The sequence below is a fragment of the Rhipicephalus sanguineus genome, chromosome 1 (genome assembly GCF_013339695.2).
Source record: "Rhipicephalus sanguineus isolate Rsan-2018 chromosome 1, BIME_Rsan_1.4, whole genome shotgun sequence".
Taxonomy (NCBI): domain Eukaryota; kingdom Metazoa; phylum Arthropoda; class Arachnida; order Ixodida; family Ixodidae; genus Rhipicephalus; species Rhipicephalus sanguineus.
In genome coordinates this window covers 106,968,571-106,983,501 of record NC_051176.1, presented here as the reverse complement: position 1 = coordinate 106,983,501, position 14,931 = coordinate 106,968,571, and positions in this window count along the sequence as shown.

Below are 14,931 nucleotides of genomic sequence, written 5' to 3'. Positions count from 1 at the left end.
CACGAAGGTCGCGGGATCGAATCCCGGCCGCGGCAGCCGCATTTTCGATGGAGGCGAAAATGCTTGAGGCCTGTGTACTTAGGTGCACGCTAAAGAATTCCAGGCGGTCAAAATTTCCAGAGCCCTCCATCACGGCGTCCCCATAATCATATCGCGGTTTTGGGACGCTAAACCCCAACAATAATGTCTGGTGAATACTCCAGCGTGTGTTTGATTACAACACTCAGCTACAAAAAGCCGCCGACAAAGGATCTACTAGTGAATGTGAGGAGCATTAAAATAACTACATTTGCAGGAAAATCGCAAACAAGCCTAAAAAATGCGACAAGCGACTGGAAAATTTCACAAGCCACTCGGCGAAAAAAGAAGCCCACATTCGCTTATTATAAGCGGAACTTATTAAAAGTGTGTACACATGTGTACTTTCATACGCAACCGTCTGAAGTTACATGTCAGGCGAGCCTCGTGTTCATAGTTCTCCCGAATCCTTTGTTCATTAGGGAGTCTCCCTGCCACTCCCTTTAATAACTGCGAATTGTCGCAAACTTGGTTGAATGACCCCAGTGTCTGGTACTGTCTCCTACGTAAACTCGATCCATCAAGGAAGCTGCAAATTCCATCGCACCTCTCCCGCCGTGACGCAACTTTACAGTGCCGCCTGTGGTTAGGAGTGGCTTTCACGATAGCATACTCATTTCGCACAGGAATGCAGACACCTCACATGTGACTCCTTCAACAGTGGCGAAACGACGGAACACATACTGTGTTTTTGTTATCGGTTTGTGACCGTAAGCAACGTTCTTCGCACGGCATTGAATCAACTAGACGACAGGCCGTCTTCAGGAGAAAAGATCCTCGGGCTCCACGCGTCGCAGGCAAGCTACTCCGGCATTGATACTGTAAAGTTCCGTGCGTTATGGGCGTGTGTGAGGAATTGACGAGGCTGACATTTTGACGGGCGAAAGACCGCTGAGTCCTTCATTGCGCTTGCTTATGAAGCCACACCAACAGCAAAGAGGGAAAGTAAAGGGAAAGGACACGGTTCGTGTCGAGTAGACATGATGACGTGAGTTGCACTATCACATCACGATACAGCTACTGTTTTTAAAATCGACCGGGCTCAGCGATAGCTTGTAGGCGTGCAATGGGCAGCGCCTTCTGATAGCACCTTCTTTCCTCTTCTTTCTTTTAACCCCTTTCCCCAAGTGAAGGGTAGTTAACCGGACGCGCGTCTGGTTGACCTCCCTGGCTTTCCTCCTCGCAAACCCACCGCTATAATCTAACACTCAGCAACATCCCAGTGACACACATTACGACACTGTTTCGGTCATAAGAGAGATTAAACCCGAACGTGCCGAAACTAAAACTGTCTTACTTTGGTCATGCCATACAGTCTGCCGGTCCAATGGAGGGCCAATTACTAGCGCCAGAATTGAATGTAAAAGAAGACGGCGTCGCCATTGTCTGAGATGGTTAGATTGTATTCTTCAGCCTACAGGGGAGCATCTCGGTGACCTAAATGATTTGTATTATAGACAAATCACACTGGCAGTCTGATGTTCATGATGTCACTGGTCGACGGCGATTCGACGCTAGATAACTACAATAAATCACCACGGAGAACAGTTATCTATCGTACTTGTAGCACGTTTTTATTCGGGTTATCAAGGAAATTATCAGGTAATTTACGCATAAGCACGTAATTCCATTCCCTGCAGGCACATCAAATGCGACTTACATAAAGTGTTGTCCATGAGCTGCTAGCCATGTTACGCGTTTTTATCAAACATCACTTCTCCAGCTGATTGCGGTGCTCAAGCGGGCATGTAACGTTTACTTTTCTTGTATGATATTTCGCGGGCATCTGCAGGAAGCAGAGGAGCACTAATACGTAATAGATAGCAAGCTAAAAAACGGTCTAATCGGACATTTTGCACAGTGACCTTCAATTTTCTTACTAGATTTTTTTGCCCATCTTCGTTGCTTTAGAAGCTAATTAATCTTGTATAATTAAGCAATTAAACAGAACAAGAGAATAGTGTGACTTACTCCATGCGATAGCCAGCAACATGCATTTGGCCGCGTCGTGCGTCGGGATATTTTAGAAATCTGGCTAGAGTTAGCTGGGGCACCTTTTATACTGCATCGTCGTGTATGTTGGCGCCCACTTTGCAACAGAACAAACAAACAAACAAACAAACAAACAAACAAACAAACAAACAAACAAACAAACAAAGAAAACAAACAAACAACATGGCTTGAGAAAGACGCGACAGGCGTGTCCAGAATACAGGTCAGGCTATTAGAGCAGGTATCAGAAAATCACGATAGCGGTAATAGGCGCCAAGCTTTGAAGTTTAGTGAACTCGGCCTTCAGAAAGAGTTGCCGAGTTTTATGGTTGCCATTCCACTCGTTTTTTTTTTTTGCTATTATTTAATAATTGCGTGACTGGAATTCTTGAGCCTCTGGATGACCGTAGAAACGAACTGTTCGCAACATTCATAACAACTTTAAACAGTCCGGGAGCGTATTCCATATAAAGACGTGTTCTCACGCTTGAAACCTCTGACGGCAAGAGCAGAATTCTTTCGAGCTATTTGTCGACATGACCTTGGAAATGTTGGGAACCGTTAGGTAGTCGGTTTCTCCGCCAATCGAACCAATATATTCGTCCCAAATTGATTATATGGCAAAAAAAGAGAACAAAACTACAAAAAAGTTGCTTTGAACCTCTCATAGCAGCCGAGCAGTACGTGTGTGTTTAATGTCATCATACGTCTTTGCCAAGGGCATCTAGCTTCTATCCAGGGCGCGCTGTTTGTCAGATATCTCCAGCGACATCAGTCACGTTTCCTCCTGTGTAAAAAAACTGACCGCTTTGCTTCCTCTTGAGACTTCGCGCTGGAACGCACGGTGCAGTCCGCATTTGCTATTCTGCAGAAGGAACTACTTAAGGCGCACAAAATGAAAGGTGTATCGGCTACGTCTCTGTATCGTACAGATAGAACTTGAACGACCATGGGAGTCACGAACATGCAAACTAAATTTGGTCGCGCCTTATTTATGTTGCCTGGGAGTGTGACGTCTAATGTGGGCGCAGCAGCAGAAACTGCAGATTGCAATCGTGGGGCGCAAGCGTAGTTCCCTAGGGAAATTTGTTTTCTCGCGGCGCCCCCTACATTACATTCTATGTTGTGCGCGCCTTCGTTACAGTAAGACGACTGGATTTATCATGGTGAATTGCAGCGAAGCTTATTAGGGCGCTTATGAACGTATTGCGAATTAGCCGCTGAACGAGGGAAAATACTGGTTGGCAAGTCCTTTATATTCTGCTCACTTAAAACTAAACAAAAACTTCTAACTGCAGATGACTAGTACATTGTTTGACGTTATCGTTCCAGTCTGCTTGAACATGCCGCGGCTCATGAGCGAAATAACAGCTCTGACCTCCTTTCTTTCCTGCGTTCGCTGTCGCAGTCCTTCTCACTGACCAATGGCAACAATGAAGGCTTGAGTTCGAAGCCCAGTGACTCTCTCGTTTCTTTTTTTTTTTTTCACTAGCGTAAAGCCGACCTGCACAACTCCGAGATGCATTTACGTGAAATGCAATCCTCACTTCCGTTTGACGCTGTTTACATTTCTCTGATGGAAGCTGACATTCATAGTGCGTTTTTACATGTGCACAGACGCCGTAATTCATGAAATGTTGCTGCAGCTTGACATATATTTTGCCGAAGCCGTCACGGTCTCCTGACTCTGGGCTATCATGAGAGAGTTGCAAGATCTTTAGGCGGCACGTGTCAGAAGCGTAAAACTTGCCTTCAGACAGCTTTATATCTTGCTTGCCTTCCGAAAAATTTACAACGTCAATAACTTTACATTTCGAGGAAGTGACGCGCGGGGGAAAGGTACTCGGTATATTTGGAGAGCCACGAGAAGCGTCTTGTGTATTGCAGGGCATTGCATAGGATTTTCTTGTCTTTGGGTCGTTGTATACGTCTAGGCGACCACAAACAATCAAATGAGATGGCTTTTTTGGACGCACCTCCTTCCTGCTTGAAGCGCAGAATCTGGCCTTCCCACGTTGATAGCAAGACTCTGACTTCAGTTTCAGAACTAACAACGACAGGGTGCTACGACATGTGTATCGGACTCTGCCGACAAGGGCATGCTACGTCGTATAATGGACTCCCAGCAATTTCTGCGGTTGCATTTTGTAATGGCGGCGTGAAGTACACCAGTGGCACGTTATAGATGGTCTTCGAACAGTATATGCATGTCTTGTAGTGGGATGAGTCTCCTTAACGCATGTAATATTGCGTGGCAGAAGCGTGGAATCGCGCCAGGCATCAAAGCACGTGGATTGCTCAACGAGTGGGTGTTTTAAAGGCCCACCCATTACAATACGCTCGGACATATTTAATAATCATCATCAGCAAAAACATCAACAAAGTGAGCAGCTGCGTAGGTTCATGTGTTGCCTTACGGATGCGTGTGGTCCCTTCTATGCGTAGTGGGCTTTCTATGGTGGAAATGCGTCGTTCAACAAGCATAGTTACCCGCTCCGATGATCTAGTGGTTAAGGTGCTCGAATGCTCGGGATGGAATCCCAGCCGCGGCGGCCGTATTTTCGATGGAGGCGAAAATGCTTGAGGACCGTGTACTTACATTGAGGTGCACGTTAAAGAACCCCAGGTGGTCGAAATTTCCGGAGCCCTCCACTACAGTGTCTCGTAATCATATCCTGGTTTTGGGACGTTAAACCCCAGACATTATATTATTGAAAAACCTGTTTTTCACACACACACACACACACACACACACACACACACACACACACACACACACACACACACACACACACACACACACACACACACACACACACACACACACACACACACACACACACACACACACACACACACACGCACGCACGCACGCACGCACACGCACGCACGCACGCACGCACGCGCGCGCACACACACACCACACACACACACACACACACACACACACACACACACACACACACACACACACACACACACACACACACACACAACCACGCGCGCGCGCTCTATAGATTATTCATTGGCACAATTAATAGTGCTGGTGCACGAAAGAATAAATGTCTCATGTCGTGAATAAGCCACGAATACCGATTCTATCTTGTCGGCAAGCCTGGGAACAAGCATAATTTTTTAGAATCAACGTGATGCTGTCTAAACGATCTGAACTGCAATAAGGTGCAAGTAGCAAAGTATTTGAAATATGTAAACATCACTGTCGAAATGTCTGATAGCCTAGCTCTATACGGGTGGATTCACACTCTGCATCCTCTCTCCCCACGCGGTGCACGCTTTTAAAGGCGGCAGTGCTTCTCGTAATTCGACATTACCCAGACAGCACCATGCAGAGAACCTTGTTTCGCGAGCATCAGATACTCTGACATAAGGGCCACCCACTTGTTATCAATGAGACGGGCGCGTGCGCTTGGCATCTTTGTATCCCCTCTTGTTCCTGCTTTTATTTTTAAAGATCAAGCCCATTTAGTGTCTTTTCGCGCACCGCCCTCACACGTACATCCTTGTGTCGTGACACGAACTCATTAGTTGACGCCAAAAGCAAACAAGAACGCCATACATTTCTTTCCTTATACATACACGCGTTTTTAGAGCGAGCATTTTGCGCACCGCTCATGAGCAGGTGCTGCTGCAGGCGCGCCACCACTGAACGCCTTCTGAATCGGGAGTAAAGAGACATGAGCCGACAGCCGGTTCAGCATTGTTCCGCCGGAGCCTGTGTTCCACTTCGTACTGTTTATTTGAAATGCGGTAATGCCGAAGGAGGATGTGTTCTGACATGAACCGCAGAACGGCGTCAGAGACCTGAGGGTGTATGATGTGTGACTGTGTGCAAGCTTCGCCCGTCTCAGCTCAACACGGCGTTCCCGTGTTTACTACCAGGGGCGTAGCCAAGGGGGGGGTTGGGGGGGTTCAAACCCCCCCGAAATTTTTCGGTTTTGCTTGCGTATATAGGCACGCACACATACAAACACACGCACGAACATACATAAAGTATGGTTGAACCCCCCCCGAAAAAAATTTCTGGCTACGCCCCTGTTTACTACCGGTGATCATGCACAGCTTTTCGCAAGGCGAACACAACAAGCTCTCTTCGCCAGCGCCGTAAATAGCCAACAGCCGGCAACCAATCGTTGGCAATCAATTGCCAGGCTAACACTGCCTGCAGCATCAAGGTATCGTTACTGTCACCGACATTTCGGCTTTGAAGCGAGTCAGCGCGGTGTCCTGCCCACGCAAGCGGGATTGACTTATTCGAGTTACCTAGCATCGAAGCATCCTTAGGAGCGAAATCAAAGGCAGAATAATGTGTGGATACAATGAGTCCTCTTTCTGCACTGGGTGTCAAGCAGAAGGTGAACGATCATTCAGTTACTTGTGGTATTTTAACGCGATAGCGTTAAAGAGCTCGTTTCGCAGAAATTCCGGTGTCGGCGTCGGCGTCGTTGGTTGTGAGCGAAAAATCATCATCTTCTCCGTGACCGAAAAATTGAGAAAGATGCAAATAAAATAATAAGAATCTTAGCTTTCGAGTGAGAATTGAACCAAGGCTTTCTGCGTGGCAAGCAGGCGTTATACCACAGAGCCACGCAAATTTTTTTTATGTAGAACAGGAGCCACGCTAATTATTGAAGCTGCTCCGGAAAAAAAAAAAAAACGTTATATGAATGTCACGTACTGGAAGGAGTCCCCTTAACGCATGTAATATTGCGTGGCAGAAGCGTAAAGTCGCGCGAGGCGTCAAAACATGGGAATTGTGCAACGAGTGGTGTTTTAAAGGCCCACCCATTACAAAGCGCTCAGACATACTTAATCATCATCAGCTGCAAAAGTATCAACAAAGTGAGGAGCTGCGCAGGTTCGCGTGTTGCCTTACGGACGCGTAGTGGGCCCTTCGCTGCTTCGCAAAAGGAATAATTATGGCGTAGTGGGCAATTAACAACTGTACTTGCTATAGGCATTCTAGGATACTTTGAAACGGCCAATGTTACGCGCACAGTCGTTCGTTTCCTTACGGCACGGCTGAGGCACCGAGAACCGAAGACAGGCTAGGAATTGAGAAGGCCATGCGCACGGGGCCCGATTACGCTATCGCGTTCTACTCTTGAAGGCGAAGCTCAAGCGTCCTCCAAGTTTTTTTATCCCCGTTTACGCGAACATATTTTAATATGCGCTAGACGTAATTACAAGAAGCTTTCCAAAGTTACCTGTACAGCGTTAGCGACAAAAGTGACGCGATCGAAACCAACCAGAGCGGTCAGAGCAAGTTGCAAATAATCATTTTCTGAGCGCGCGTGCATGCATATTACCGAGCGAAGTTGTTTAGTGTATACAGTTAACCACAACTACAGGCGCATGACCATAAAATTCTTAAAAGTTCACCATTGTACAGACAATAATATAAATAATAAAAAAAAGCGAACATCAGGCTGCTACATTCCTAACTTTCACGGCAAGCTCAAAAGCAATGAGACGGTAGTACGCATGGAACGGATAAAAGAACGGTACTTATAATGACCCTGCAGCTTCAACAATTCTATGTTGTCTACGCACTCAGCGTACTGGCCGAAAGAGTGGCTTTCTGAGCCGTTCCGGCATCCGCCTTGGCCACTGTAGACAAGCAAGACAGCGTCGATCAGAAGGCGTTCAATGCTGTTCGATGGGTAACTGGTGCTGCTGATTTACTTTCAAGAATGTGGTTAGGTCAACAACAACAACAACAACAACAACAACAACAACAACAACAACAACAACAACAACAACAACAACCAGGGTTGCCACTGACTTTCGAGTAAATGTCGCCAAACGACGAGCAGAAAGTCGCCAAAAGTCGCCATTTTCTTACAAATCTCGCCAAAAAAGTCGCCATTCTAGATATGTGCGGCATATCCTAGTAATAAAAACTTCCACTGATGTATAGCCCCGTAGAATACAATGCCATTCAAAGCCCTTAAAGTATATTGACATTTCTCAATGCCAGGCGCATCGCCCCTTCACCATGGGAGTGCTTGGTGCACCTGGTTCTCCGACTAGCCGCAAGATATGTGCGGAGGCGCAACTATGAAAGGATAAAACGCTCATGATATCCTTCCATCCCTGTCCGCTGGTTTCAAAGGTAAAAGTGTGGTAAACCTTAGGCGAAAGCCGCGAAGGCGTTGTTTGTAGACAGCTTTACATCCCCTCATATGAAAAAAAGGATAAACAGGTTTATTGAAAGTAGTAAGACAGAATTCTTACAGGTATCGTTCATTAGTGAGTCTTATGCATTTCAGTGTGAACTAATACGATACCGGACGCCACAACCAATTATACTTTAAGATCTAGGAACCTTGTTAAACCAAAAACACGAACCAACTACAGAAACCAACTGTTACAATGGCAAATTCCTAATCTTCTCAATGATGAACATGAGTTATTTGATATTATGGGACATTGTCCAACCCTGTCAGCATTTAGAAAAAAATCAAAACGGTACTTTCTCAGAAATTAACTTGTTTTGTTCGAGTGCTACATAACTATATTTTCTTATTTTCTTAATCTATTTGTTGCTGTGCTATAAAAATATCTAGCTCCAATTACTGTAAACTGTATGTCTATACATCTTCATTTGTGTTTGTACTTATTCGGATTATTGCTCTTTATAATGCTGTATTGAACTTGCTCATTTGTAATTGTGACAATTCTGTACATGCACATATAACTGTGTATATTGCTGTGTGTATCTTATTATTTTTTCTATGCAGTTGTCCGCTGTTGTCTGCTGTACTCGTGGTGCCAGGAGCCTAGTCAGGCGTGTATAAACACGCCTTTTGTTCCGGCACCATGACAATTCATGTCACATGTATTGTCAAAACTGTAAATAAACTTCAAAAAAAAACTGTCCCTTTCATATATAATCACTTATGTCTACCCGTGTCAATCCAGTGCGTTATAATTGGATAGGTAGACATTGTAAAATGTTATATAGCAATTGTTTTCATTACACACGCTCACCGAGAACAGTAGAAAATGCCTGAATAAATAATTTTTATTGCACGAACACCCGCGTATCCGCCCATCTTCGCTATACGAGCTCGATTAGGGGATACTGCAGCGGTGAATAGGTCGCCAAGCTATTCAGAATAGTTGTAGCTTTGGCGGAACAAATGGCCGGAACACACGACCAACCCGTCATCTAGCCCCTTCAGAAGCGAAACTTTAGCGAAGCTCTGAAGCATCTAGATGAATCTAGATGAATTGAGTTAGAAACATCTAGATGAATTGAGGAGATACACGAGTTACAGCACGGACATACAGAACGGCGCGCAATGTGCACCTCAAAACCCAGAAAAATACAGAGAATAGTGCCGCTCATTCGTTGGGAAGGCACTGAGCTTAGGATGCATAACTCAGTTGAAGCCTAAGCTGAAAATCGCCAAAAATTCGCCATGTCGCCATTCATAATTTTAGGTCGCCACGGGCTTCTCAAATTCGCCAATTTGGCGAAAAGTAGCCACCATTGGCAACCCTGACAACAACAACAACAACAACAACAACAATTCAGATTATTCGTGCTTTGTGATGTTGAAAGTGCCTGCCTTTCATGCTTAGCCTCGAAGTCAATCTGCTTAAAATCTTTTCTTGGGAAGAAACAAGCCTTTGACAAAAAAAAAAAAAAAAACAGGGGTAAGAAGTTATATGTATACTGCCTATAGTCTTGGGCGTTTGTCTGCTCATAATGAACAAGCAAAAACGCCCTCGGATTTCCTTACTTCTGTATATGCTTCGTAGGACGTCATTCGAGATACCAAAAGTTAATTAGCTCTGTCTCTTCGTCCGTTGTGTTATTCCGTGGCATGCTGCCGTCGTCGCCATGCCACACTTTCATCGTTGCCGTAAACCCTCATATTTGTCATGTCAGAAAAACAAAACATGCCTCTAACACTGCTACTTCAGATCGAACTCGTGTCATTTCACCAGTGTTATTGCGTGTTGCCGTCATTCCGCGGATTGTCGTTTTCATGCCGCTGTCTTCATCGTCTTTCCGTCGCCGTTATGCAACCGTCTTCATTATGTTGTCGTTACGTGGAGGTGGCGACGTTTGTATGGAATTGCGCACGTTTGGAACGTGATGTATTCGAGGTAGATTCTTTCTTTCTTTCTTTCTTTCTTTCTTTCTTTCTTTCTTTCTTTCTTTCTTTCTTTCTTTCTTTCTTTCTTTCTTTCTTTCTTTCTTTCTTCTTTCTTTCTTTCTTTCGTTCTTTCTTTCTTTCTTTCTTTCTTTCTTTCTTTCTTTCTTTCTTTCTTTCTTGGTCGCAGAGTGCGTGCTAGGAAGTGTCAGTGTAAGGGACAAAGGACATGTTCAGTAGTTTCCCCGGTGCCGTAGTAGTCGTAGGCAGCGCTATACCTTCCACATTGATGGGGAAGGCAAACGATTTTGTCAACGCGATATTTATATTAAAAGCTTAAAACATCCATAGTAAATAACATCGGCAATGCTCAATCGCAGCATATATACTGCATTAAATGCTTAAATGTTTTGTTTAGTCAATCACTGCTAGCTAATTATGACCATGTGGTTGCCCCTTGAGGACGAGGGGGAGGCTTCCTCCGCACATGCATCGGGTATCCTGGTCCCTGTTCGTCGGCACTTGACGATGTGTTTATTTGTTTCGCGTCGACGTACATTTCTTGAGATACGCGTTCGCCGCTTCGCTGTCTGTGCTCAGTGCCGATCTGTATACGTCGCGCGACATATCGAGATTTGTGCGGGACGTTCACTTGGCGGTTGTTTCATTGCAGTTTGGTTTCCCGCCGAGTACTTATACTCAGCGTGGCGCAACACATTATACGAAAGTTTGTCATCCATTTTTTTTCTGCTTCTGTTTTAACGATCACTACGCATTGAGCTGCAAGGCCACTATGTACCAAAGCGAGTTCACAAAGAGTGTACCGGGTTTTGGGGATAACACTTGCAAGAACATACTAGAGTTTCTGAGGAGAAAAACAATTCTTCAAATGCAAGCGATCACATGTGGTGCACGTCCATACAAGTTATGTCACCATAATCAATTGAGATTCACTAATTAACTTCCTGATTAATTACTTCATGTACATATTGTAATTGTAGCTGGAGGATGGCGCGGATTACGAGGTATGCACCATAAAAGTCGCGGTGAAAATGCACTATTCCAGTTACTTCTAACGTACCCCGTCTTGGGAATTCAATGCCACAAGTTTCTGGAACAACAGTTCATTTTTGCCGTGAGTTTGATGGCCTACTCCTCCAAATCTCGGTACATTGAAGCATGCATGCACCGTAATATACACAGTTAAGTTAAAAGTTTATTAGTGAGTATTAGATAATTATTCATACCTAACGGATTTTAACATTTGTGGAAGTCCGCCACACCTGACAGTGTAGCTCTGAAGATGACGCGAAGGCGAAACTATCTTTTTCTTTTTCTTCTCAGTCGATGTATTGATCCTCCCTCGCCCCCCCCCCCCCCCCTCCGAAAGCTTTCTGCACCTAACGTGGTTTTACACTGCCTCCGTGATCGGAGGCATTGCAAGTTTTCTTCACCTCACGTGCTTTTGCACTGTTGTGACCTGTGATGCTAGAAGTACGTTCGGGTCAGCCAGTGAACGTTTCTTAGAGTTTATGAATTATTTTGTTAGTCTATACAAATCGATTCTGCTGAACTACTTGGAATCTTTTCTTCAGTTTCTCTTAACCTCGCGAATGCTTAGTTGCGTCATCTCTTTATGATTTGTGAGAGGTCACCATTTGTTTTGTTTCTTTCAGTTTTAGTAGAATTTATGCTCAGTCGGACGACGTTCTAATACTTTAGTTCTAACTGATTGGTCTGTATGCTTCCACCTTCGTTTGGAGTGATTAACTATCCTTAGAAACTCCTTGCACTGAACAGTAAGAGATTATAAAAGCAGAACCAATCACGACGCTCCTGAACACCGTTTTTGCCGCGAGTTCCTCGATACCGCGACGCCAAGAACTTGCGACATACTGCACTATAAGAAATGTGTACTTAATGTGACCGCGGAGACTGGCGCCTCTTCCTCGTGCGCACCTTCGGGTTCGACCTTCGTCACACACGTAGTTGATAACTTCATGTGCGGTGCGTGTTTGTCCATCAAGACGTGGCCGGAATGCCCGTACAAGCTATACCCGCGTCGGTTCTTTCAAGGTCATTGAGCTCGATACGGATAGATATATTTCCTTGCTTTGACTAGTGGTGCAGTCCCGCATGCATCAGCACATTCAATGTTCATTTCCTTCTTTCCCTCTCTCCTCTCTATCTCTCTACCATTCCCTTCTCCCAACTCCCCAACGTAGGGTAGCCAACCGGAAGCTTTTATGGTTAACCTCCCTACATTTCCACCTTTTTGTTTCCTTCCTTCCTTCCATATCTCCTTGCTCACTGACAGATGAGTCTGAAACACTTCCTTTGCCCCTGTAAAACTCTGTCATCACCAGGTGCCTGTCACGAGCATGAACAGTCATCATCATCATCGTCCTGGTCGTCATCGTCTGTGATTACTACGAATGCATGCATCATTTTATTACCTTATCATCTGCACCACTCGACCGTGTTTCCCTTTACTTCGCTTTCATTCTGTTATCGCCTCTTATTTGCTCTACGATTATATGTTCTGCCAAAATAAACTCTACGTGCTTTGATAAAGTGTTGCTCTGTAATAACACCGGAGCTCACATCGCAATACAACGTGGCATCCATAGAGACACTCTACCAGTAAAGTATAGTCACCGCCGCCCATACGTGCAAACGTGTTTATTTGGGGACTCAAATTGTAATGAACGACAAACAAACACACTTAGAAAAGCAATAGATGGACATGTGATATTGACGTGTATCGCTCGTTCTAATTACAGAACGAATTAGCCGGCGTTGCCTGTCCTTCTGAGATATTGCATAGGAGGCCTATCGCAATGCTAAAAAATTAGGTTAGGTTGCATGCGCTCCGCTGCGTAGTGCCCACTAACTTCCGAAGAAATCAAAAGTTAAGCAGTGTGGTGCCAACTTTGAGGTGCTCGAGTAATGTGCGAATATCTTGTTTCCTATAGTTACAAAACCCGTCGTGGTGTCTTCGTGCCTGTGACATTGGGTTGCCATGGCTGCGAAGAGAACGGAGCATTGATTTGCGGTAGCGGCGGCAACATCAAAACATAAATGAGGCGTTGCACAGAACAATAGACAATTTAATGTCCGAAATGCAATTATTAATGCCCCTAATAATGTCTCTAGTCATCACGGAAATGAATCCTCACATGTGTGCAGCAGACAACACATCATAATAACTACGACATACATATAATAAGTGACGCTAAAGTAACAGGAGCATAAATGCGTAAATAACGGTCAAGAAGGATGCTTTCTTCTACAAAAATGTTGAATGCTTTTAAAGCGTACTTCTGCAAAGCTTTTCTTTAAACTCAATGGTCCACCGTCTAATGCCATTAATGCTGATTTAAGTCGGCGTCTTAGTGTGTCGTGGTGTGCGCATTTTAGAATGATGTGATGTATGTTTTCATCTACAAATTGACAATCGCATTGAGGGTTTCAGTGCGACCAATTCTGTGCAAGAAATGTTTGGTGTAGGCAGTGCCTAGCCTTAACCGGTGATTAAGGGTTTACACACTTCTGTCTAAAGGTAACGGAATTTCGAATTCAGTTAGTGGATCTATATGATATAAATAAGATGTTTTAGAATTTTGGTCGAACCGCTTATTTCCGCAACATATTGAAAAAGAGTGCCCTTAAAATGCTGCTTATTTCATTTATCGATATGTTTAAAGTGCACACGGCCAGTGCTCCAGAGATTGGTCGCGTATAGACTAATGTATAGTTCTATAGGCAGGTACTCTATTCGCTTATTGTTTGCATAAACATGAAGGTGATTCTGACAGGCGCAGTAGGTCGGTACAGGAAAAGTACGCTCATATACCACCCAACAACCAAGGCCCTGCACGTGTCTCGGTGAAGGTCAGCGTTGCCACTTTATAGCTACTTTTCACGTATCGTCTTTCTCTGTTATTCCCTCCTCTCTTTGCATCGCTGGTTTTACATTAGAAGGGCACCGATGAATGTGTTTATTACAAGCGCTCGTGTAAGTTTTCCTCGAAAACACATTTTCTTCAACGGAGAATTTACTTCGAGCTTTTCTTTTTTCATCATGTGCGGGAATGGAAGTTGTTTTTGAACTGAAACTCAGTCGGGGCAATCATACGTCATTAGCCGTCCATTTCACTGCATGTTCCGCTCCTTTGAAGTTATCCTTTATATTTCTTTTGCATTATTGCGGTGTCAGGGGTCGTGCATGCATTCATGGCACCCGCACCGTGTCACATTGAGCCGCATTGAAAGGTATCGTGGGCCCCTTGCGAAATGCCGTGCCGGAAGAAATACTTGTCCCGTGTTTTTTTTTTAAGTTTGTCTGTATTACTACCCTTCACCGGTGCGGGGTAATAAACTAGATTTTTACCTTGGTAACCTCCCCGTCTTCCGTATGTCATTTACATATATCGCTCTCTCTTCACCGTGGTTGTATGGACGGTCATCGAGGTAGAAAAAAAGTCACAGCATGTATTTGCCTTAGACGACTCGAAGGCGAAAGCCATCTTCTTCTTTTTCTTCTCAGTCGACTGTATTGATCCCCGGAATGCTTTCTGCACCCAAGGTGTTTTTTGCACTATACCTCCGGGATCGAAGGCATTGGCAGCTTTCAGTACCTCACGTAGTTTCGCAGTGCCTCCGGGATCGGCCCACCTTTGACCAAGCCATGATGTCCTGCGATGACGTCGACGTCACGTTATGGGATGTCATC